Raw genomic sequence first — 24,029 nt, forward strand, 5'->3', positions numbered from 1 at the left:
GGGGGATGGGATAGGGTGTTTTGGGAGGGGAAAACCAGGAAAGGGGATAACATTCAAATGTAAATAAAGAAAATATCCAACTAAAAAAACTATCTCCAGGCAGTGATGGTGCACGCCTTTAATCCCAGCACTTGCGAGACAGATTTCTGAGTTCGAGGCCAGCCTGGTCTACGGAGTGAGTTCCAGGACAGCCAAGGCTACACAGAGAAACGCTGTCTCGAAAAACAAGACAAAACAAAAAACAAAAGTATCAAAAAAGAAAGAAAAGTCAAAAAACCAAACAACCAAACAAAAAACCCCCAAACAATTACTTGCTGCTCATGCAGAGGACCTGGGTTCAATTCCCAGCACTTAGATGGCAGTTCACAACCATCTGTCACTCTAGTTCCAGGGGATATGATGCCTTATTCTGGTCTCTGAGGGCACCAGAGATGTTCATGGTACACATACATGCGTACATACATACATACACACATACATGCACACATACAGACAGGCAGGCAAAATACCCATATGCACAAATAAAAATGAAATAAAATGAATAAGTAAATAGATCTCTAGGGGGGAAACTCCCCTCAAATAAGTTCATACGTAATTGATATCATATCAGGATCTGATAAAAAATATAGCCAGAAATATAGCTCTCTTGTTTCTTTTTCTGTGTGACAATCTGTAAATGACACATGCTTTCCATGTGGTGCTGAAGATGACTGCCAACAGCTGCAGGCTTTATGGCCTAACAACTGAGCATCCCCAGGGAGGGCTCTGCTTCCCAGATACTTTCAGATACAATGTTAGATGGGATGCTTGTTGGCCCCTTGGGGTTTTCTGTGCCTCTGGAAATGCGGTCATGTGATCACTTTTAAACTCCTTTGCTCCCAACCTAAAACATAGACTGAAGATGGCCAAGTGTGGTGGCCCATGGCTGTAATCTCAGCATTCTGAGGCTGAGACAGGAGGATCTTGAGGTAGACCATTGCCTGGGTAATATAAGCAAGTTCAAGACCAGCCTAAGCAACTTAATATAAACTCACTCTCTCTCTCTCTCTCTCTCTCTCTCTCTCTCTCTCTCTCTCTCTCTCTCTCCTCTCTTTCTTCTCTCTCTCTCTCCCTCCCTCTATTCCTTCCTTTCTTTCTCTTTCTTTCCTCCTCCTCTTCTTCCTTCATGTCTATCTGTTTATTTTGTTTCTTTAGAAACAGGGTTTCTCTCAGTAACAGCTTTGACTGTCCTGGAACTCACTCTGTAGACCGGGCTGACCTCAAACTCAGAGATCTGCCTACCTCTGCTCCCCAAGTGCTGGGATTATAGGTGTGTGCCATCTCACCACTAGGCTGAGAACCTTTCTTAAGGAAAAAAATTGTTGGGCGGTAGTGGCACACGCCTTTAATCCCAGCACTTGGGAAGCCGAGGCAGGCAGATTTCTGAGTTGCAGGCCAGCCTGGTCTACAGAGTGGGTTACAGGACAGCCAGGGCTACACAAGAAACCTTGTCTCAAAAAAAAAAAAAATTAAGATAGTGGGGGTAAAGCTCAGTGGTGTGGTTCATCTGTTATATTCAATCACCCATCACTGAAGAAGATGAGGAAGAGGAGGAGGAGGAGGAGGAGAAAGATTGAAGGAGGGTTACATAAAGGAAAAAAGAAACCAAGTCAGTGACAGCAACAGAAAGGGAGAAAGACACGCAGACAAAGCAAGTGCTCATTCTAAATGACGTCTGAGCCTCTGTACTAAGAAGAGCCAGAGTCTAAAATGACAACAAGCTCCTGTCCTTGAAAGGGTCTGCAATTAGTGGCGGAGGCAGATGTTCAAAATAGCTCCAAAGCCAGTAAGAGCTTTGATGACATACAAAGATCAGTGACAGTGCTCCCTGCTCCCTCAGCCCCTGGAGGGAATGTGGAAAACTTAAAAGAAGACGGGCCTTCGGAATTGCTGTTCTAAACACAGCATTGCTAGAGTGCAGAAGTAACATATTGCCTGATTTTCAGGCCACCTCACCTAAACATGTCTTAAACACCCATCAGGCTTGCATCAGGGTTTTTTGTTTTTTTGTTTTTTTGTTTTTGTTTGTTTGATTGGTTGGTTGGTTAAAAGTACAACCATGTATTACTTAAATCTTCAGGCCATTTTCACATAGTGCAAACATCACACAGTGAACTCGGCTCGGACATCATGAGGAGGTGACAGCTTTAGAGGACCATTGGAGTGCATGCAATCCGTCATGGACTGAAAGGCTGTTATATGACACATGCCTGTGAGAGAAAAGACGTTGGTTTAGTTGAAAGGGAAAAAGATAGTGCCCGTTGGACAGCAGCCAAGACAGCCCTTGGTCTCTGAAGGATCCCTGAGCACAGACCCAGAAGAGTAGGGCTAGGGGATCCCCGGGGACTCTTACAGACGTGGCTGATGGACAGCTTGCTCCGAAGTGGTGACATTAATGGAGCTCGGCTCTAAGGACTCTCAAGCTCTTTGTCTCAGTTTCAAATTCCACTCTCCTGGTGGAGAGAATCTGATTAAATCAGTTAGCACTAATGTTCACCCTGGATTTAATAATCTATAGCCCGGAGGACAGGATCCATGTATGTGTGTACATGTTCCTGACGTGTGCATATGCTTATATGTAAAGACCAGAAGAGAACATATGGTGTCATTCCTGAGGAATGCTGGCCACCTTGTTCTGTTTTCTTTAATATATATATATATATATATATATATATATATATATATATATATATATATATATAAAATAAATATATATTTTTATATATTTATATATTATATATTATATATATTATACACAAATATATATACATTATGCATGCTACTAAGACACAAGTGTTCAGGCTGGAGAGATGGTGCAACAGTTAAGAGCACTGACTGCTATACTGAAGGTCCTGAGTTCAAATCCCAGCAACCACATGGTGGCTCACAACCATTTGTAATGGAGTCTGATGCCCTCTTCTGGGGCGTCTGAAGACAGCTACAGTGCACTTACATATAATAAATAAATAAATCTTAAAAAAAAAAGACACAAGTGTTCATGTGTGTTGGCTGCATGAAAACAGTGAGATGAAGCAGATTTGTTCCCCCAGGCAAAACTACGAGTGGGCAAAGGGTGATGGAAAGACAGCAAGTTAGTAGGAAAGACATCTTGCATGGAAAACATCTCTATTTTTGTAGCTGAGTCTGTCCTCAAACTTACAGAGATATAGCTGTCTCTGGCTCCCCATGTACTATCATGCCCAGTACTTATTTTTTATTTATTTTTCGAGACAGGATTTCATATAGCCAATTCACTATGTAGCAGAGGATGACCAATAAATGTCTCCTGCCTCCCCCAACCAAGTGCTTGGATTGTAGGCATGTGCCACCATACCAAGCTGTAGATTTTGCTTTGTAGAAAAGGAAATGGAATGGAACATTTTTACGGAAATGCTACAAATGAAAGGAAGAAAGACATTTCTCTGTACTGGATGAAACTTGACATATGAGAAGCCAATAAAAAGCCATCCTTGAAGTGGCTAGATTAGATGAACTGGCCGAAAGATGATGCAGTTAGACAAATAAATAAACACAAGGGCAAAATGTAGAATTAGAGACCAGGTTTTGGGAATGTGGCTCAGTGGTGAAGGTTCAAAGTTCATCCCCAGCACTCCAAAATCAGTGAAGTTAAAAAAAAAAAAAGACGGGTCAGCTCTCTTTTAGGAGATGGTGGTCTAAAACGTGAGCAGCCTGTGGCATGATTCAAAAAGAGAGGGACATCTGTTGAGGTTTGAATGAAAACCACAGTCAGGCTTATATATTTGAATGCTAGGACACCTGGTTGGTGGAACTGTTTGGGAAGGATTAGGAGGCTTGCCTTTGAGGTTTCTAAAGCCCACACAAGCCAAGTCTGGTCTTGCTCTCTGTGCCTCCAGCTTTTGGGTCAGCATATAAAGCTCTCAGCTACTGCTCCAGCACCATGCTGCCGCCTGCTGCCATGCTCCCTGCCATGATGATTCTGGACTCACCTCCTGAAACTATAAACAAGCCCTCAATTAAATGCTTAGTGAAGCATTAAATTAATTAGTCAATCAATTAACTAATTGTAAAATATTGTAAATTGCCTTAGCCAGGGTGTGTCTTCATGACAATAGAAAACCAAGACACCCTCCTCCTGGTTCAGGACTCTTTCACAAGCACTACATCGGGCCATTCTGGTGTATATGGACATCCCCTGCCCCTTCCCTCCATGTCTTCACATCTGTGGACTGACACTCCTGTCTCTGCCCTCAGCTGCTTTGTTAAGTATGGCTGGATATCAAGTCCTATCTGGGTTGATGAACAGTTGTTTTTGTTTGTTTGTTTGTTTGGGGTTCTTTTTTTTTTTTTTTTTTTTTTTTTGGTTTTTGGTTTTTTTTAAGACAGGGTTTCTCTATATAGCCCTGGCTGTTCTGAGACTCACTCTGTAGACCAGGCTGGCCTCGAACTCAGAAATCCACCTGCTTCTGCCTCCCAGAGTGCTGGGATTACAGGCGTGCGCCACCACTGCCCGGCCAGGTTCTGACAGTTTTGAGTGGACAGTCTTAGGACTGAACATTTCCAATCAAGTCATTACAAGAGGACAGGCCTTTAGTGGGATACCCCTTTAGTGGGATGCCCCACAAACTCCTGGTCTTGGAATTGCCTTTCCTAAAGCATGGCTGCCCAAGGTTTTGTTTTTCAATTTTTTTTTATTTATTATATGTAAGTACACTGTAGCTGTCTTCAGACACCAGAATAGGGTGTCAGATCTCTTACGGATGGTTGTGAGCCACCATGTGGATGCTGGGATTTGAACTCATGACCTTTAGAAGAGCAGTCGGTGCTCTTACCTGCTGAGCCATCTCTCCAGCCCGTTTTTCAATTTAAGAACAGTTTCAGCTTCCTCCCTTCTTCCTTTAAACTTTTTTTTAAAGATTTTTATCTATTTTAAGTCTATGTCTATCATGTCTTCAGATACACCAGAAGAGGGGGCATCAGATTCTATTATAGATGGTTGTGAGCCTCTGTGTGGTTGCTGGGAATTGAACTCAGGACCTCTGGAAGAGCAGTCAATTCTCTTAACCACTGAGCCATCTCTCCAGCCTGTAAACCTTTTTTTAAACCCCAAATATAATTACATCATTTTCTGCTTTCCTCCCTCTAATAACCCCTCCCATGTATCTTATCCTTACTCTCTCCCAAACTCATGGCCTCTTTCTCATCATCATATACATGTGTATATGCATATATGCATGTGTATGTTAAATATACATCACATATATGTCACACGCACATATGTCTATATACATATATACACACATATATGTATGTGTATATTTTCTAAATATATAGACACAACCTGTTCAGTCTGTAACATGTTAGTTGCAGATTTATGATTACAGGGCTGACCATTCGGTATTGAATAATCAATTGGGGGCTTTCACTGGGGAAGTCAGTTTTTCCAACTCTCAGAATTCCTTAGTTTCCTGTAGTTCTTTGCCTAGGGTTGGGGCTCTGTGACATTTCCCCCTGTCATGCTAGCATGTTAGTGTCATGCTTGTTCTGGTCTTGTTTAGGCTGCCACATTGTTGGAACTTTACAGCTGTAGCTCCCCTGACCTTGCAGAAGGCACAGTCTCAGCAGACTCGGTTCCTCCTTCCACTTTTACAAGTTTACATCCTCTCTTTTAAGATGTTCCCTAAGCCTTAGGTGCAGAGCTATAGATGTGTTCGAGATGGATCGGTTGGGGCTGGCCACCACACTATCCCTTGTCCTCTACATTTTGATGGGTTGTGGCTTTCTGTAATGGTCTCTCTGTCTGTTGCAAAGAGAAGCCTTTTTGTTGGGGGATAAGAACTCATTTGTTGAAGGAAAATGTAGACAACCAACAGTATGCGGTTCTATAGCAAAATCAAATTTTGGAGAAAAGACATCAACACTGATAATGAGGCTCTTGGTGCCTACAAGGGTCCTGACCTACAGACAAGAGGGGGACAGAAACCACTTTGAAGCAAAAGTGGTAAGGACAAAGGGGTAGTGGTGGAAGGGAGGCATCTTGAGGAAATATCAGGCCCAAGGCAGGAAAAAGAAAACACCTACAGAAATAGGAGAGAGGGAACAAGAGGAAGTCAGGAGAGAGGAGAGAAGAGGACTGAGACTAGCAGGTCATCTAGCAATTCATTTGTTTTTGGAGAGAAGGGAAGAGGAGGACAGGGTCTTACTAGGTAGCCCTGGCTGGCCTGCAACTCTGAATGTAGGCTGACCTCAAACTCACAGTGATCTGTGCCAGGATTAAAGGGGAGTGTCACCATGTTCATTCATTCATTAAAATATTCATTTTTTATTAATTTTTTGCCAGACATAGTTTTTGTGTGTGTGTGTGTACACCCTTGGCTGTCCTGGAACTAGCTCTGTGGACCAGGCTGGCAGAAAACTCACAGAGATCCACCTGCCTCTCAAGTCCTGAGATTAAAACCATGCACCACCCAGCTTTATTAATTCTAATTATGTACATGTGTGTGTGTGTGTGTGTGTGTGTGTGTGTGTGTGAGTATGAGTACCTGCCATTAGTGCAGGTACCCACAAAGGCCAGAAGAGGGCACTAGATCTCTTGGAGCTGGAGTTATGCTATGTCTGACCTAAGTGCTGGGGACCCATCTTGGGTGCTCCTTTAACCAATGAAACATTTCTCTAGCCTCTTTCTTTTTTCTTTTCTTTTCTTTTCTTTTCTTTTCTTTTCTTTTCTTTTCTTTTCTTTTCTTTTCTTTTCTTTTCTTTTCTTTTCTTTCCCTTTCCCTTTCCCTTTCCCTTTCCCTTTCCCTTTTCTTTTCTTTTCTTTTCTTTTCTTTTCTTTTCTTTTCTTTTTCTTTTTGAAAGCATCTCAAGCATCCTATGCTACCCTTGAAATCACCAAGTAGTCAAGGATGACCTTGAACTCCAGATCCTCCTAACTCTACCTGTTAAATGCTGGACTTACAGGTATGTGCCACCAGGCCTGTTTTATGTGGTACACAGGATCAAATCCAGGTCTTCACCTAATGCTAGGCAAACATTTTACATTCATAGCCCTCACTCACTAGTTATCAGGCACAAAATATATGTTGTGCACTGTGCTAGGAGGCACTAAGGAGAGACAAAGGAACAGAACCATTTTCCTGAAACTACCAGTGTGATGAAGACCTAGCTAAGACTGGACAGAAAAAGAAGACTTATGATGAGCTAACAGGGAGACAGAGAGACAGAGATGAAGAGGTGGAAAATGATTTTAGACAGAGGTGGTTAGATAAAGTCTGTCTGAGTAAGACAGAAGACGTGGGAGGGAACCAGTCATGTCAAAGCCAGGGAAGGGACAGCAACAGTGTCGGCAAAGTCCCTGAGCTGGGAAATGGTCTGGCTGGAATCCAGTGGGCAGCAGGAAGCCTGGTAGGGAGCAGGGCTTTGAAGGGTGAGATAAAGAACTCTTTCTATCCTAGGACCCTACAGGAAGTCACTGCAGGAACAGAATGACAGGGTATGAATAATGTCTTAAGCAATGTAGGAAAATCCTTGGCTTTGAATGGGGAGAATGGGGAGGACCATTCTCCAGACAGGAGGAAAGAGAGATGCCCCAATGTTGACGCCTGGGAAGTGTTTTGTAGGAGAGTCTAAGAGTCCAAATAAGTAAACCTGACAATTTCTGCAAAGCTAAAGACAAGACTCACACAGTCTTGCCTGAGTCTCTCAGTGCTGGAGACATATGAGGATTCCCAGCACCCACAGTTGCTTCTGTGCCCCAGACACAGGAGGATCCCAGCACACACAGTTGTTTCTTGCACTACGTGATCACTTCAGCCACTTAGTGCCCACTTAGCATCTTCAAGACACTTCTCCAGATCTTGTCTTTGCCATGCTTTCTTCTTATGTAGGATCAAGAAGACCTCCTCTGGGGAACAGAGAGTGAATAAAACATTTCTAGAACCTTACACATTTGGATCAGTCTCAGTTCTTGAGCTAGCCTACTGTTCTTGAATCTTCCAGGTAATAAATGGAAACTAATTTGATTTCCTATTGCCATGTGATGTGCCCCTCCTAAATTTAGTATTATTTTTTAATTAAAAAAGAAATGGGCTGGAGAGATGGCTTATAGGTTAAAAAAAAAAAAACAAAGAAAAAAAAACAAAACAGGCTACTCTCCCAGAAATCCTGAGTTTGGTTCCCAAGTACACACACACAATTTCTTTGTGGGGGTGGGGGGGTTGTTTCAAGTCAGGGTTTCTCTGTGTAGCCTTGGCTGTCCTGAAATTCTCTGTAGATCAGGCTGGTCTGGTCTCAAATTGAGAGATCCACCTGCCTCTGTCTCCCGAGTGCTGGGTAAAGGCATGTGCCATGGCCGCCTGGTTAACATAATCTTTTTATTTATTTTTATTTATTTATTTATTTTATTATTATTATTATTTTTTTTTTTGGTTTTTTTCGAGACAGGGTTTCTCTGTATAGCCCTGGCTGTCCTGGAACTCACTTGGTAGACCAGGCTGGCCTCGAACTCAGAAATCTGCCTGCCTCTGCTTCCCAGAGTGCTGGGATTACAGGCATGCGCCACCACTGCCTGGCTCACATAAATTTTCTTAAAGATGTATTTATTATTACTTCTGAGTATCTGAGTGCTTTGCCTGCATCGAGTAAGTGCATCAAGCACACGCAGTGAACTGAAGGAGTTATAGGTAATTCTGAGCCACTATGTGGATGCTAGGAACTGAACCCTGGTCCTCTCCAAAAGCAGTGAGGTGTTGTTGTTGTTGTTGTTATTGCTGCTGTTGTTTGGGGGACAGGGTTTCACTATGTATTTCTGGCTGGTCTGAAACTTGCTGTGTAAATCAGGCTGGCCTTGAACTCCCAGAGACACATCTGCCTCTGCCTAAGTGCTGGAATTAATGATATGGGTCACTCACTATTCCTGACCCTCCCTGAGTGCCCTTAACTGCTCGTCCATCTCTCTAGCCCCCATTCCTGTATTTTAGTCATTCAAAGCAATGACAGTTTGTTTTGCTCATGAATTTGCTATTTGGTTAGGCCTTAGTTTTAACTAATCACCTCAATTCTCTGTGGCCTCTGTTAGAGTGGCAAGAAAGCTGGGATCTGGACTCACTAGAGGCTGGCTAACTTCCCAGTTAGGCTTGTGGTCGACTGAGCTGTAGCTGCGTTATCAGAACACCTTCACAGAGCCTCTTTAGGGAGCTTGGGCTTCCACATAGCATGGTAGCTGGTTTCCAAGGGTGAAAGTTCAAGCCAGAGTCAGCTGGAAGCTGTATGACCTCAGAAAGCACACAGCCACATTTCTGCCTCACTGTGTTTGAGAAGTGAGCCAGTCTGCTGGGTGTGCTGGTATATACTTGTAATCATAACACTCAGGAGATAGGGCAGGAAGATCAGGAACTTGAGGTCATATCACGTTCAAGGCTGACCTGGGCTACATGAGACCCAGTCTCAGAGAACCAGGAAAAATAAAGCAAGTCCTTCAGAGAGTGGGATTACATTGCTTATGCAGACTACTTATAGATGGGAGAGTTGTAGGGGTTTGCAGACATGGAAGTTCATTGGATGAGCTTACGTATTTTTGTGTTTTGAAATAAAGTCTCATGTAGCCCAGGCTGGCCTTGAACTTACTATGTACTACTACTATCCCCCTGCCTGCCTCAGTCTTCTGAATGCTGATTACAGAGAGAAAAGGGGGAATTTCTAGTTTCCTTAGAGACTCAGTGTGTCATGTGAAGCTTTGTTGGAGTAGAAACTTGAGAGGATGAGTTATGTTTGGAAAGAGTATAAGGATAACCCAACAGATGGTGGTTGACACTCTTGCATTGGTTCGCCTTGCAACTCTGCTGGTCATCGTTGCGCTTTGCTGACTCTTGTCTTCGATGATGAGACTCTGGCATTAGTTGGCCTGACTTTCTTAACTGATCTTCACTTGTTGTGACTTTGTACAGAGCCTGGAAGTTTCTTTTGGATTGAGCCATTGCTACTGATTGGTGTTTGGGAGAAGCAGGAATTTTAAGGCCAGCCTCAGCTATAAAGTAAGTTGAGGCAAGCCTGGGCTATAGGAGACCTTGTTTCAGGAGGTGGAAAAAATTTAGTCATCGTAGTTCATATCTGTAATCCCAGAATAAGGGATGGGGTAGGGGGAGGCGGGAAGTGGCAAGAGGATGATGATTGCAAGTCTGAGGCCAGCTTGGTCTATGTAGCTTATTTTGGGCTAGCCAGAGCTATAAAGCATCTCCTCCTCAAGATGAAAATTATAATATCCATCTCATTGGGTTACATGCCCAGAATAGTTCTTAGAACATAGAGATTACTTAATAAATGTTCATCATTAATTTTATTTACTAGGACAGTAGGCCAACAAATGGATGCCTGTACTTCAAGGTGACGGATATTATTCTACATGGGAAGAGGACCTGTCAAGTCTGTTTAGGAGAAGAGATTAACTTCACTGAAAGTATCTAGAGTAACCAAGAAAGGTGATTCTTAGAAGAACCACAGTTTTCTCCTAGGGCACAGGAGAAGATATTCTAGGTGGAAGAGAGTACAACCACAAAGACACAAAGTTACAGAGGAACTGACACATTCAAGAGGAAGAAGGTACACTCAGCTTTGGAATTTAGGATGGGTAGGAAGAGGCTGGAGTTCAGGTCTCACTGGATTTGGTGAGTCAAATTCAGGGGAAAGGAGGGGCATAGAGTGAGAGCCTGTTGTATGCCTGGCTTTACGATGGATGATCATTAATGTATAACTCTAATTTTTGTTAGTTGTGGGACTTAACTCTTTATTGCAGGCATGTATGGGAGCATTTTTGCTGGTCTTTCCATTCTTTTAGTTGTCTGATGTCAGACAGAAGTAATACCATTTATAGCTTCCATCATTTTTGAAAAAAAACTATCTATCTATCTATCTATCTGTGTATGTATGTATGTATATGTGTTTTTAGCATGTCTGTATGCCATAGCATGTGTGGGGAGGTCAGAGAAAAACTTGGAGCTGTCAGTTTGTTCCTTCAATCACTTTGGGATCCTGGCTATTGAGTTCAGGTTGTCAGGTTGGTGACAAGTGCCTTTACCTGCTGAGCCAATTAGAAAGCTCCACCCTGTCCTTTGAAGTGGTCCTTTACTAAACCTAGGACTCACTGATGGGTTAGACTGGATCCCTCTGTCTCTGCCCCACCAATGCTAGGATTTGTTCCCCCGCCCCCCCCCCCCCCCCCCCCGAGATAGGGTTTCTCTGTGTAGCCCTGGCTGTCCTGGAGCTCACTCTGTAGACCAGGCTGGCCTCGAACTCAGAAATCCGCCTGCCTCTGCCTCCCAGAGTGCTGAGATTACAGGTGTGCGCCACCACCGCCCAGCCCCACCAATGCTAGGATCACACTGCGCTATTTTACTTGAGTGTGGGTCATCTGGGTTCAGGTCTTTAGGCTTGCACAGCAGGCAGGCTGTTGAATGAGCTATCTCCCCAGGCCCCCAGCTGGGTTTATAAGCTTAAGCCACAAAGCTCGGCTCTCAACTTCAGTGTTCTATCAGTGGATTATAGGGTCTCTCCTAATTGCTAAATGATTGGTGTGGGGGAGGGGGAGGAGAAAAGAGGCAATGTGAAGGGCAAGGTGACAGGCACCTGCAGTCGGAACACTGGAAGCAGAGTCGAGGCCAGCCTGGGTTCCATAGAGAGACCCTGACTAAACCAAACATTGACAAGAGGACAATGGTTATATGTGCTCTGTCAGCAGGGAATCATTAAACAAATGCTAAACTATGGTATCAGAACTAGTAGACTGCATGGGCCGTCCAGCTCAAAGAGAATTAGGTGATATGGGGTCTATCTGGGAATATCCTGCTGTGTGCCGTGAAGATGGATGCTTGTTCTGTCTGTCTGTCTGTCTCTCTCTCTCTCTGTGTGTGTGTGTGTGTGTGTGTGTGTGTGTGCGCGCGCGTGCTTGTGTTCTCCTTCCCCACCCCTTCCCTAGGTATATATAACAATTTCCACGCTGGACTGAATCACCCAGGTAATGTAATGGGAGACCTAAGTCCAACATTAATGACCCTACCCAGATGCGTTCACTTCTTGCTCTGAAACCAAGTATTGGCTGGGGAGTAGCTCAGTGATAAAACATGTGCTCAGCATGATCAAAGCTGCGGGCTCTAGTCTAAGCACTACACACTCATAAAGATGGATCTGAAGTGGTACTCGAGGTCTCAATCTGGAGACTCTGGACAAGTTTCAGGCATCTCGGAAGCCATAAGTAGATGTGAGTAAAAGCCTGGGCTGTCTTTCTCCTGGGGCTTAGAATCCACAGTCTCTGTCAGTCTCACAGACTATCTGACCCAGGAAAGGTTAAGAGTCATTGATTTTTTCTCACCAGAAATTAATAATGATATCTATCTTTAGGGAAATAGACTGATGGAGGAGGAAGGTGAAGATTTTTATTAAAAAATTTCAACCTAGCCAGGCAGTGGTGGCACATACCTTTAAGCAGAGGCAGGTGTGAATCTCTAAGAGTTTGGGTCTACACACCGAGTTTCAGGTCAGCCAAAGCTACACAGAGAAACCCTGTCTCTAAAAACAAACAAACATGGCTGGAGAGATGGCTTGGAGGTTAAGAACACTGACTGCTCTTCCAGAGGTCCTAAGTTCAATTCCCAGCAACCACATGGTGGCTCACAATCATCTGTAGTGGGGTCCGATGACCTCTTCTGGTGTGTCTAAAGTACAGCTACAGTGTACTCATATAAACAAATCTTTTAAAACAGACAAATTTGCAGCCTTTAATGGTTGCAATCTCAGCTCACTCAGGAGATAGGGGCTAGAAAATCTCTAAGATCCTGTTTCAAGAAAACAGGATACTAGGAAGAAAACAAAAGCTTCCTGAACTGTGTATATTAGCTATGTTTTAAAATATACCATTGGGGTTGTCTTAGCGGAGAGATAACAGCCCCTTGTAGATTTTAGATTTTATCTTTCTCCGTCTTTGTGCTAATCACCAGCAATACAAACTCTATTGGTATAGTTGTAACTCCCTACCACCACACACACATATGAATCACTGTAGTATGCAAAGTTCATCCTCTATGACACAAAGCCAAACATACATATGTACCATGAACTGCCGATTTCAACTCAGTAAAATCTGTACCACCAACATAAAAGAAATGAAATAGGTCAGATAATTTCAAGAGCTTCAAGACCTTAGAAAAGACTAAATGTTATCTCTTACACCTGCCACCCTAGTCTTAAGGCAGTGGTGGGAAAATGTCAAAGAACTGGTTGTCTCAATTGGACTTTTAAGCCTAATTGTGAAAGACTAATTAATGTTAACAATGAATTCTAAAAACATCAGGAGAATATTTTATGAGCCTTCTCTCTGTGTGTTAGTTTCAGTTTTTAAGGTTAATACCTAATTAAAAATGATTTAATTTGATCTGCATCTGTTTCTGCACAAGGTGTATGTCTTTGGTGCCTGCAGAGGCCTGAAGAGGGCTTCAGATCCCCTGGGAGTGGAGTTATAGATGGCTAAGAGCCATCCTGTGGGGTGCTGGGACTTGAACCTGAATTTTTTACCAGGACCAGGGAGTCCCCCTTAAATAAGTACCTTTTAATGGAAACAAATTGGTTAAAACTATCTTACAGAATTTCAAGACCCAATATAACATAGTTAAAAAAAAAAGAATAACTCAGACACACGTGGAAATGGCAAGTGCTGTGTATTCGTGTCAGCTGTCATGTGTAGGCTTTCTACATTTCTGTGAGCTGACCAATCAGCCTTGCTGTTGAGTTTCAGGTTTGAAACAGTGGAACACAGCACCGAGTTACAGCCACTATTCTCCCCCACGCAATCTAGTAATTACTCTATTTCCACGTCATATTTCCGGGTGTATGCCCAGAATCACGCAGAAACTGGAGTTCAGAGCAGCCTGGAGTCGCCCATGTTCTTTTTGATGTCCCCACAAACCCAAATGCTTAAGTGGGGTGATACCTGGGGGCCGCCTAACTGGCTGATTCCCACGTGGTAAGAGGCTCACAATCTCGCCCCCACGTGGTGCCAAGGGCCGGGAAAAGGGAGAGCGGGCAGAAGCGAGCCGTATCAGGGCATTTAAAGTGTCTTGACGTCACGCACTGCCAGGAACTCAGCTGAGTTTTCAGCAGGACATTCCGCCAATGTTTCCTCCCTCCCCCCGGGCTTTTTTGTGAGCTAGGCCTCTGCGCTTTCCTTGGTCGCGGGGGGAGGAGCACAAAGCTCTCGGAACAGCCAACTCAGGGAGGTGTGCCCAGAGTGCTGGACCCCACCTTCTTGCCTAGAAGCGTTTCTCATTGGCTGGTGGGCGGGGCTTCGGAAGTACTGCGCTCGCCCGGAGGCCTCAGGGTGGCCTAGCCAGCTGGCCATTCTTTAATTATGCATGGAGGCGTGTCTTGGCCAGTGGCAGCTGGGGAGGGATTGGCTGGAGGGGCTGTAATTCAGAGGTTTCCGGAGCTGCAGTGTAGACAGGGAGGGGGAGCCTGGGGTTCCAACGTCGCGGCGGAGGGAACGAGCCCTAACCGGATCGCTGAGGTACAAGCCCGCTCGGTGTCGCCCGACCGCGTCAGCTAGGAGAGGCCAGGCGGCCTTCGGGAGGGAGCCCAGCAGCTCGTGCCTGGAGCCAGCGCAGGCCGGCCAGTCGGGCCTCAGCCCCAGAGACAGGTGAAAGGGGGTGCAGGGTGGGGCCACCTCCCCGACGGCACGGGGGGGGGGCACCCCACGGGGCGTCGCGCGGTGGCAGCTATGGGGGTGCTTAGAGCTGTGAATGGACACTTATGTGGGGCGGGAGGATAGGAGGAAACGCAAGAGGGTCGCCTCGGTAACTGCTCTCCGGATGACAGGAACCAGCCTGGGAGACGCTCTAAGTTTCGAGGGGGAGATGCGGAGGGAGAGTGGGGAGTTCTGGGTGTAGGACCGTGAGGGAGGGCATTCTAGGCTCAGGGTAACAAGTGACAGAAGCGGGCCTCCGATGACTGCTCTGGGTGGCTAGGGACGTTCGGGCCACCAGAGCCACTGTCTGGTGGAGATCATTGGGGAGGGGGAGTTAGAGCCTCCTTCTTGCCCCTGTGCTGGGCCTGGCTGATCCATGCCGAGCCACTTTCTTTGCCTTGCTCCCATTCCTTCTGTAGCCAGCTGTACACTTAGGAGGTGGGAACTCTTGTCCCTCCCCCCCAACCCCCCAGCCTCTTGGACTAGCTAGATTTTTTTCTTAAGAATCAGATTTCATATAGGAAATTGACAAACTTGTCTTCTTTCTAAATTCACTCCCATCTCTTTCTGTGTTAAGCTATGCATGACTTCCCTCACCTTGTTAAGAACATTTTTTTTTTCAATCAAAATAAATCCCTGGCCAAACCAGCTCTAAAGAGCGACAAACCTCTTTCCTCTTTGACATTGTCCTCTCATAAACACCTGGTAAACTCGACTGAGACGATAAATAATTGAGCCATTGCATTTACTGGATTGTGGTGTTGCTTAATTGCATAGGCCAGAGTGAGCCAATCAAGAGTGGGAGTTTTCTGTCTCTGAGCCAAGCTCTTGGGTAAATGCAGAAGCTAGGGAAACAAAGCTGGGCTGGCCTTGACTGAGGTCTATGTGTAAACTTTACCTGCTGGGGGGGGTGTGGCTATAAATTGGTAAGTTGGCAGAATTCAGGCTATTGCTCAGGTCGTTTTTTTTTTTTTTTTTTTTTTTTTTGCATACCTGGTCCACGTCGCCCAGTTCTATCAATTGATGTGTGTATTGATACAATCAGTGGTTCTTCATTTTTTCTCATTCAAAGTGTGTGTACTTTATACCTGCTGTTTACTATACTAAAGTGCTTATTTGTATATGTATTGTAAATGTTGGGCTGTCAGTGCAGGTAAAACATTGACTTGAATATATTAAAGCAATAAATCACCTCCACCTTTTTATATATGGAATTAGACTGTTAGGCCTTGAGCCAGCCATTTTTTTCTTTTTATATTAAATAATGTCTATGTCCCTTGAGGAAATATGTTTGTTTCATTATTGCATGTGCCAGACAAGAAGACTAGCAGGATCTTTTACTTTTTTTCTTTTAGTTTTAAATTTTGTTTATCTTTATCCCATGTGTATGAGTATTTTGCCTGAATGCATGTCTGTGCCAGTGTGTGCCCAGTGCCCTAGGAGGCCAGAAGAGGACATCAGATCCTCTGGAACTAGTTACAGATGGTTGGGAACCACCACGTGGCTTTTTGGAAGAACCACTGGGAAGAAAATCTGGAATCATAATAGTGAAAAAGTTGGAGTATTTGTTCTTATCATTAGCACACTCACCGCAAAGAACCATTAGGAGATTCATGAATCTTTTATTTTCAACTGTAGTTCATTAGAGGCAAATAACCACTTAGAAATACTCCTCAATCTTGAGGCCCTTGAAAGGGGCTGGGGGCTAGTTGGTTCACAGAATGTTAACCTCAGTTTGTAGATAAGGAAATTGAGGCCCAAAGGCCAAGATGCTTGCCTTAAGGCACAGCGTGTCACATTGATGAAACTTGTACCCTTTACATATTTCTTGGTCCATGCTTAAGTGTTCAGTTTCAGTTTAGAGTATGTCCCCTGTTGAGAAGAGTCAGAGACAGTCTGGATAATGAAACACTGGCAGCCTCTTGAAAGACAGAGACAGACACACACACACACACACACACACACACACAGAGAGAGAGAGAGAGCCGCTGGGCGACTGCTAGCTAACTGTTCTGTCTCACCTGGGAAATAGTTCGCCCCTCTCCCTTTTTTTGTTAGCTTAATTTACTGTGAGACTTCAGCTATTTATTAGTGGAGATGTTTAGGCAAGTTTTAGCTAAAGGGTGGCTGTGACCTCAATGACATTTCAGCCGGTTAACCTTGTGGTCACTGGTTGTTTCTGTCTGAAGAAAGTTCCTTTTTCTTTTGTCTTGACATTCAAAGTGAGAAGGGCGGAGTTAGTGAATGCTGTTCTTGGTGCCCTAGCCCAGCAGCCTTTTAGCGGATATTTTTTCTAAGCGATGGTGTGCTACTCAGAGAATACTTATCCTTTCTGACTTTGTGAAAGGTGCTAGGGAGAGTGAGATACATCCTGTGTGTAGAATTTACAGGTTGTTGGAACAACTTGATAAATGCTTTATCATCTAATACAACATGTTGATGTCATTAAGTAGAGCAAGGCATTACTTAGCTGTCTCTTCTGTTCCTCCCTACTTCTTTCCCCAACTGTTTCCCTCCCCCCCCCTTTCACTTTCCTTTTCTCCCTTTCTGGAGATGCAACCTATCTTGCTAAGCAAGTACTCTACCACAGAACACATTTTATGTCATTTGGATTTTAAAGTTCTAGCCAAACTTTTTAGTCTTTTTTTAAAAAAACAAAAACAAAACAAAACAAAAAAACAAAAACAAACAAACAAAAAACTCATCTAAAGAGTGCTTGAAGGACAGCCTGGTGTCTTATCCTGGTTTTATGGACTGGCCTCAGTGAGACCTTGTAGGATGGCATTGCCTTGCTGTCCTTGATGGTGAAAAGAAAAATGTTCTGCTTGTTTCTGGGAGCTGTGGCTTCCTGTGGCTCAGATAGTTGGGATTAACAGATTGTATTTGGTGGCAAATTCTTGGAAATAATTTGTTTAAAGGAGTAACATTTGGATGAATGAATTTCTACTATGATTCTTTTTGTTGTTGTTGTTTTGTTTTTTGTTTTTTGTTTTTTTCAAGACAGGGTTTCTCTGTATAGCCCTGACTGTCCTGTAACTCATTCTGTAGACCAGGCTGGATTCTCATATTTTATGATACGTTTGGTATAACTTTATTCAGCTTAGCAAATGCACGCACACGCACACACACACATGCAGACATGCACGTACAACAGATGAACGGTGCTGGTGGCACATGCCCTTAATTCCAGTACTTGGAAGGCAGAGGCAGTGGATCTCTAAGAATTAAGGGCCAGCTGGTGTACAAATGGAGTTCCAGGCCAGTTGAGACCTGGCTTAAGACAGAAACAAAACATTAAGCAGAAGCTAGCCATGGCTGTCTCATGTCTGCAATTTTAGCATGTGGCTAGCCAAGCACTGAGGCAAGAAAATTGCTGAGTTTGAAGCTAGCCTGGGCTACATATTGAATTCAAAGTCTGCTTTGAGTAGACCCTGTCTCAAAAACCAAAACCAAAATAGGCTACGCAGATCCAGGTCTGGTGGCGCATGCTTGTAATTCAAGGATTTGGGAGCCCCAGGCTGGAAGCCCACTACCAACTTAAGGCTAGGTGTTCTGCATAGCTAGCAGAAGACTACATAGCAAAACTCTGTTTGAAGAAGAAACACTTCCCCAGCAAAGGAGGATTCCTGCAAGTTTGACTGAGGGAAGCCTGGCATATGTAGTTCCAGGCCCACTGGGCCTATGTAGAGAACCCCATGTTAAGGAACCAAACCAGAACGAAACAGTAGCAGCAGAGAGTAGAAGTGGGCAGGATCCATGGAGAATGAGCATTCAGGAGTCACCCCAGTTCTCATGGAACTGTGGGAGCAGTGGGGACCAGAGCACCGGGAGACCTCTCTCAAAATGAAGCATAACAAAAAATTCATGCAAGTGAAATGTTTACAGCATGCTGGTCCCAGCAAGAGCTCTGTGCATCTTAAGTTCTTAGGAAAAGGTCCAAGGAAAGAGGTTCTTTCTATCCAGGGGTGAGGCTCCCGGAGGGCTGGCTTCCAGGAACACTGGAGCACCTACAGAAGGGCTAGGAATTCTTGCAGAGCAGTGTACAGTTCATTCAAGGTGGAGGGGGCGTGGACGTGCTGAGCTTAAAACAGCATAGTGGGTTCAGGGGCTAAAAGTGGAAGCTCTTAATTGAGGAGAAGGAAACAGGAAGGCCACAGAGCCACGTCTTTTATGCCTTCTGTTCATAAGTCACTAGAACTGTGTGCTTTAAGAAAGTTGGATTCTTTTCATAAAAGTAATATATGGTGTGTTTAAAAGCTAACCCTGTTTTCCCATTAATAGTTCAATGTGTGTTTCCCCAGACACTCTTTAACTTACCAGTTCATCTTGGATCTATTTATTGAAAATCATTTTAACAGCTCAACGAAATAATATGGAAGGCAAATCCACCCCCATAAGAAAATGCTGTTTAGATTTGGCTGTCCATCTTGCCAGCTCGATCTGTAGTAATAAATGACTTTGCTAACCGCTGAACAATTGACCTGACCTTTGACCTTTTAATTGCAATCAGTCAAAAAACTCACATTTTGAGCTCTCCTAAGGTAACTAACTGTTGCTTGGGTAATGCGCTTGAGGGTTTTGTGGTATATGGACAGACACGATGGCATTTTAAAGCTACGCTGTGAGGCCAGTCACCTTGGGTTTGAATTTTCAGATACAACACCTCTTTGTCCTTAAGGCTGGTTGCTTTAATGTCTCTGAGTTTTAATTTCTTTGTCCACAAACTGCCTACTAGGCCCCACTCACAGGGTAGTTGTGAAGACCAAGTGAGATCATTTGTCACATCATAAGAAATTTTGCATAGTGCCTAGCACATAGCTATTAATTATTATTAAAATCTACAGTCTCTCTCTCTCTGACTACAAAGTTGGGCAAGTTATGATTCATGGTGCCATTAGTGACCTGAAGGAAAGAAAGAGTAATTGGGAGATTTTTGACCTACAGAGGAAACTAAGTGACTAGGGACTGGGGATTTACATGGTGACAGAGGAGATGGAGGCTTTCACATAGAGATACAGACATGGCAAACTGTACATTCCTGTTACATAGAGACTCTCATGGTAAGTCTCTGCAGCCTCAAAGACCTATGATCCTCTCCATTTATTTTACTAGTCAGCACATTGAAAGTTGATCACTGCGCAGTAATAGCCCCTTGGAGCTTTCTGCGCTCTAAGAAGTACAGCTACAGGCTGGGAATGCGGCTGAGGAGAGCACTTCTCTAGTTAGTATGAAGCAATGGCTTTGGGGGCTGGAGAGATGGCTCAGTGGTTAAGAGCACTGACTGCTCTTCCAAAGGTCCTGAGTTCAATTCCCAGCAACCGCATAGTGGCTCTGTATTGGGCTCTGACACCCTGCCCTCTTCTGGTGTGTCGCATCCCAAGGACCGTGTAAACCCAGCTGTAGTGGTGGCAAACTCCTGTAAAATCCAGTTCTTTTGGGATGGAGACAGAAGATCGGAATTTTGACATCACCATGGACTACATTTGGGTATGAGGCCAGTCTGGGCTGTAGAGACACTGTCTTGAGACACGGAGGCTGGGGGTGCGTGCGGTGCGTGCTGCTGGTGGCGTGGTTCAGCATATGCACGAGTAGATGAATGTAAAATGATTTTATTTATTTTTTTAAAGATTTTATTTCTTTATATATATGATGAGTACACTGTAAGCTGCCTTCAGACACCCCAGAAGAGGGCATCAGGTCCCATTACAGATGGTTGTGAACCACCATGTGGTGACTGGGAATTGAACTCAGGACCTCTGGAAGAGCAGTCAGTGCTCTTAACCGCTGAGCCATCTCTTCAGCCCCTAAAGCGATTTTTTAAAAGAGAAGCAGAGAGAATATGATTGGTGGTACGTGCCCATAAACCCCAGAGATGCTGAAGGCTGAGGTAGGAAGATTAGGTGTTCAAGACCAGCCTGGAACTTGCTCAGATTCTGTCTCAGATTTTTGAAAAAGGGCCAGAGATATAACTCAGTGGTATAGCACATTCCTAATGTGAACAGAGCTTTGGATTTAGTCTCTAGTACCACACATAATTTTATACACACACACACACATATACACACACAAACACATTATGTATATGTATACACACACACATACACACACACACACACACACACACACACACACACACACACACGAATGAGGGAGAGACAGAGACAGGGTTTCAGTATGTAGCTCTGGTGGTGGCAGGCCTGGAACTCACCCTATAGACCAAGTTGGCATCAAACTCACAGAACAGAGATCCGCCTGCTTCTGCCTCCCTGGTATTTGTATTAACGGTGCATGCTACCACACACTGGTCCATATCAAAAAGACAAGAGACAGACACAGTTGAAGGGTAGAGGAGTGGTTAGGGTTGAATCTTTCTTAGGAAGAAGCTAACAGGAGGAGTTCTGCTTTGAATTAGGTGAGGAAAATACATCTGCTTTAAAATTTTCTTTTACATTAATATTTTAGAAAGATCTGAGGATCTCTCTTCAGACTCCCGAGTAGCTGGAAGTACAGGCAGGAGCCACCATGTTCAGTTAATGCAGAATTTGGTTTGTGTGGAGGGAGAAAGGGGTGAAGGAGAGATCCAGATGACTTGGGTGTTGGGTGACACCCATGAATGACCCACAGGGTTGCTTTGCTGTGTCCTATGCATCTAATACGTCTCACACATCTGTGCATGTCTGTGTGTGTACAAGCATGTGTGGGGGTGTGTATGATGTGCAGATGTTCGTGGATATCCTTCACGGGATATGTAAAGCTTTATTTTTCTGTTTCTGTAACTTTTCTTTGGATGCTAACAGTGTTCAGAATAGCCCCACAGCTGAGAACAGCTTAGCTCGAGTGAGTCAGACTTATTATTCACCTCTTTAAGTCTGGGTTGGAGAAGACAGGAATGAACCTGCAACCGGTTCAACCCAATGAGCCCGAGCAGAGCAGGAGGAAGCCAGCAGAACTTGAAAGAGAAAGTAAAACTTGTAAATAATGGCTTCCCTATTGTGGAGGAGGGGTGCAATTTATTAGGGGGATGTTTGGGTAGTTTTCGTAGCCGCTATTTCTGAAAACTGCTTGGGATTAGGAAAGGACACCCCTGCCCGTCTGTGTAGCCATCTGCTTTCCCGACGGCTGATTGATTTTATTAGTTTGCGGTGTCCCGACCTCTGTTCTCGGTTTGAGAGTCTGAGCTTTTGAGCCTGGACTCGGTACCTGCTTAGGTGAAAGCTTACTAGGAGTTTCCCACATCGCATCTATGCTAAATTTGTTTTGCTTTTATAGAGCTCTTTTTTTTTTTTTCTGGCAGAATCTAAATGCATTAGACTTTTCCTTTTCCCCCTCCTACCCCCACAAAATCCTAAAAACCTCAAAACCCAAATGCAAGCTGTGTAATTACCTTTCCTGTAAGCCAAACAATGTGAGTTATCATTAAAATAGTTAGCCTTTGAATTTTTTCCTACTTGTGGTTTTGGGCATAATAAATATTTAATGTAAGGTTGATTTCCCCTGGCAAATCAGTTTTGTTGTGGTCTTCTTTCTGTCAAATGTTTAGTAAAAACAAACTTCTTATCATTAATCAAAATAAACTCATGCATAAGAGGGGGTGAGATAATTAAAGTGCTCTGAAGCCTGTGTGTATGTAAATATGTGTGCCTGAATATGAATGTGTGTGTTGTGTGTGTATGTGTGTGCTGTGTGTGCATGCATATGAATGTGTGTGTATGCTGTGTGTGCATGCATGTGAATGTGTGTGCTGTGTATGTGTGATGTGTGGTATGTGTGTGCATGTGGTGAGTGTGTGTGGTGTGTGTGTGCGTGCGGTGTGTTTGTGTGTGTGGTATGTGTGTGGTATGTATATGGTATGTGCGTATGTGGTATATGTGTGTATGTGTGTATGTATTTTTTTTAAACAGGTTTCACTGTCTAGTCCAAAGAACTCTCAGCATTCCCCTGCCTCGGTCTCTTTAATACTCATTCTTAATTATATGTGAAAAAAATCCAGTGTGACTTCGTTCATCAGGGCAGACTCTGCGTAGGGCATTATAATGGGAATGTTCTGGGTGTGTGACGCTTTCAAGCCCCAATGACTGTATTGAAGATTCTCAGGGTCATGGAGCCATTGGGGGATTCAGTGTCTACAGTGGGGGCATTGCATATAAGACCAGCGGAGGTGCTGGGAATGCTAGACTCTGCTTAGTTTTGCGGAGAACCAAAGCTGCTCTGGAACTAAATGTGGCAGCCTACAACTGTAGTCCTTAGATGTGTGGGGCAGGAACAGCAGCCTTGGTGAAATTGGGGGCACTTGGGCTGCATGACAAGTACCAGAGCAGCCAGGGCTTCAGAAGGGGAACATAACTCAAAATGCCAACTGCGAGCAAATAAATAATAAATAAGTAGATAAATAAATATATGTAATTTCCTCTATATTTTTAAAAAGCTGCTTTCAAAGTAAAGTTTACTAGTTAAAAAGTGATTTTTTTTTCCTGCAGAAGTATCTGGGGTGCCCTGGATGGCAAATGTTTTGTAGGGGTTTGGGGTGCAGTGGTGCCTAAGCTGTGCAGAGCCCTGAGAGGATGGCAGATGAGCTGGGACGTGGGGTGTGGCAGATAGGACTAAAAAATGAGAGAAGAGAGGTGTCCTTGTCCAAGGGGGGAAAGTGGCAATGTTTGTTGCAGTTTGTAAAATTTGAACTTAGAAAAGGATAAAAAAAAAAAACTGTAAAAATTGAGCTTAGCAGTAAAAATTTAAAAAACTATACTGCCCCATTTGGTAGTTTCCTGATATTAGTGAGTGTAACTCCTCAGTGTTATCAGATGTGATTTTTTTTTTTTTTTTTTTTTTTTGGATAATGGAGACTAAAGTGTGTCAGCATATAGGTTTGTACATCTAAAAGCCAATGTTTCCTAAATGACTAATATATGTTACAGAGGTGCATGGCAGCCACTCCATGCAAAGTACAAGGTAGAGAACATCTTAATGTAGCCGAGGATGACCCCAGAGTGCACACCTGCCTGTCCTTTGGAACCTGACAGGCTTTTGAGTAGCATTAAAGACTCCAGATTACTTTGAAAGCATGTATAATCTGCTATTTGCTATTCAGCGTATCTGGGTGGAGCCAACTCTTGCTGGAGTAACCAGAACAATTGCCACAGGCAGATGCAAGCTGTTCTGAGACTCCCGAAGTTCCTTTCCTTTCTCCCTTCCTTGGCTTTCATGCATGTTAGACTAACACTGTATAGTAGCCAGAGTTAGACCTGAATACCCAGTCCTTCTGATTTTACCTCTTAAGTGCTGGGAG

The 24,029-nt window shown here is 44.0% G+C and overlaps 1 protein-coding gene across 4 annotated transcripts in view; it reads left to right on the forward strand.

The window, feature by feature from the left end:
• The first annotated feature begins 14,473 nt into the window (after positions 1 to 14,473).
• Positions 14,474 to 24,029, forward strand: part of Stat3 (signal transducer and activator of transcription 3) — a 51,489-nt gene continuing 41,933 nt past the window's right edge. For 3 of the 4 annotated variants that reach the window (XM_052197053.1, XM_052197055.1, XM_052197054.1), the window contains exon 1: positions 14,475 to 14,695. The gene's annotated coding sequence lies outside the window, so the exon portion shown is untranslated. Of the gene's footprint in view, positions 14,696 to 24,029 lie in introns of all 4 variants that reach the window. The other variant, XM_052197056.1, reaches the window with a different exon arrangement.

This window comes from Apodemus sylvaticus, chromosome 10, assembly GCF_947179515.1.
Source record: "Apodemus sylvaticus chromosome 10, mApoSyl1.1, whole genome shotgun sequence".
NCBI lineage: Eukaryota > Metazoa > Chordata > Mammalia > Rodentia > Muridae > Apodemus > Apodemus sylvaticus.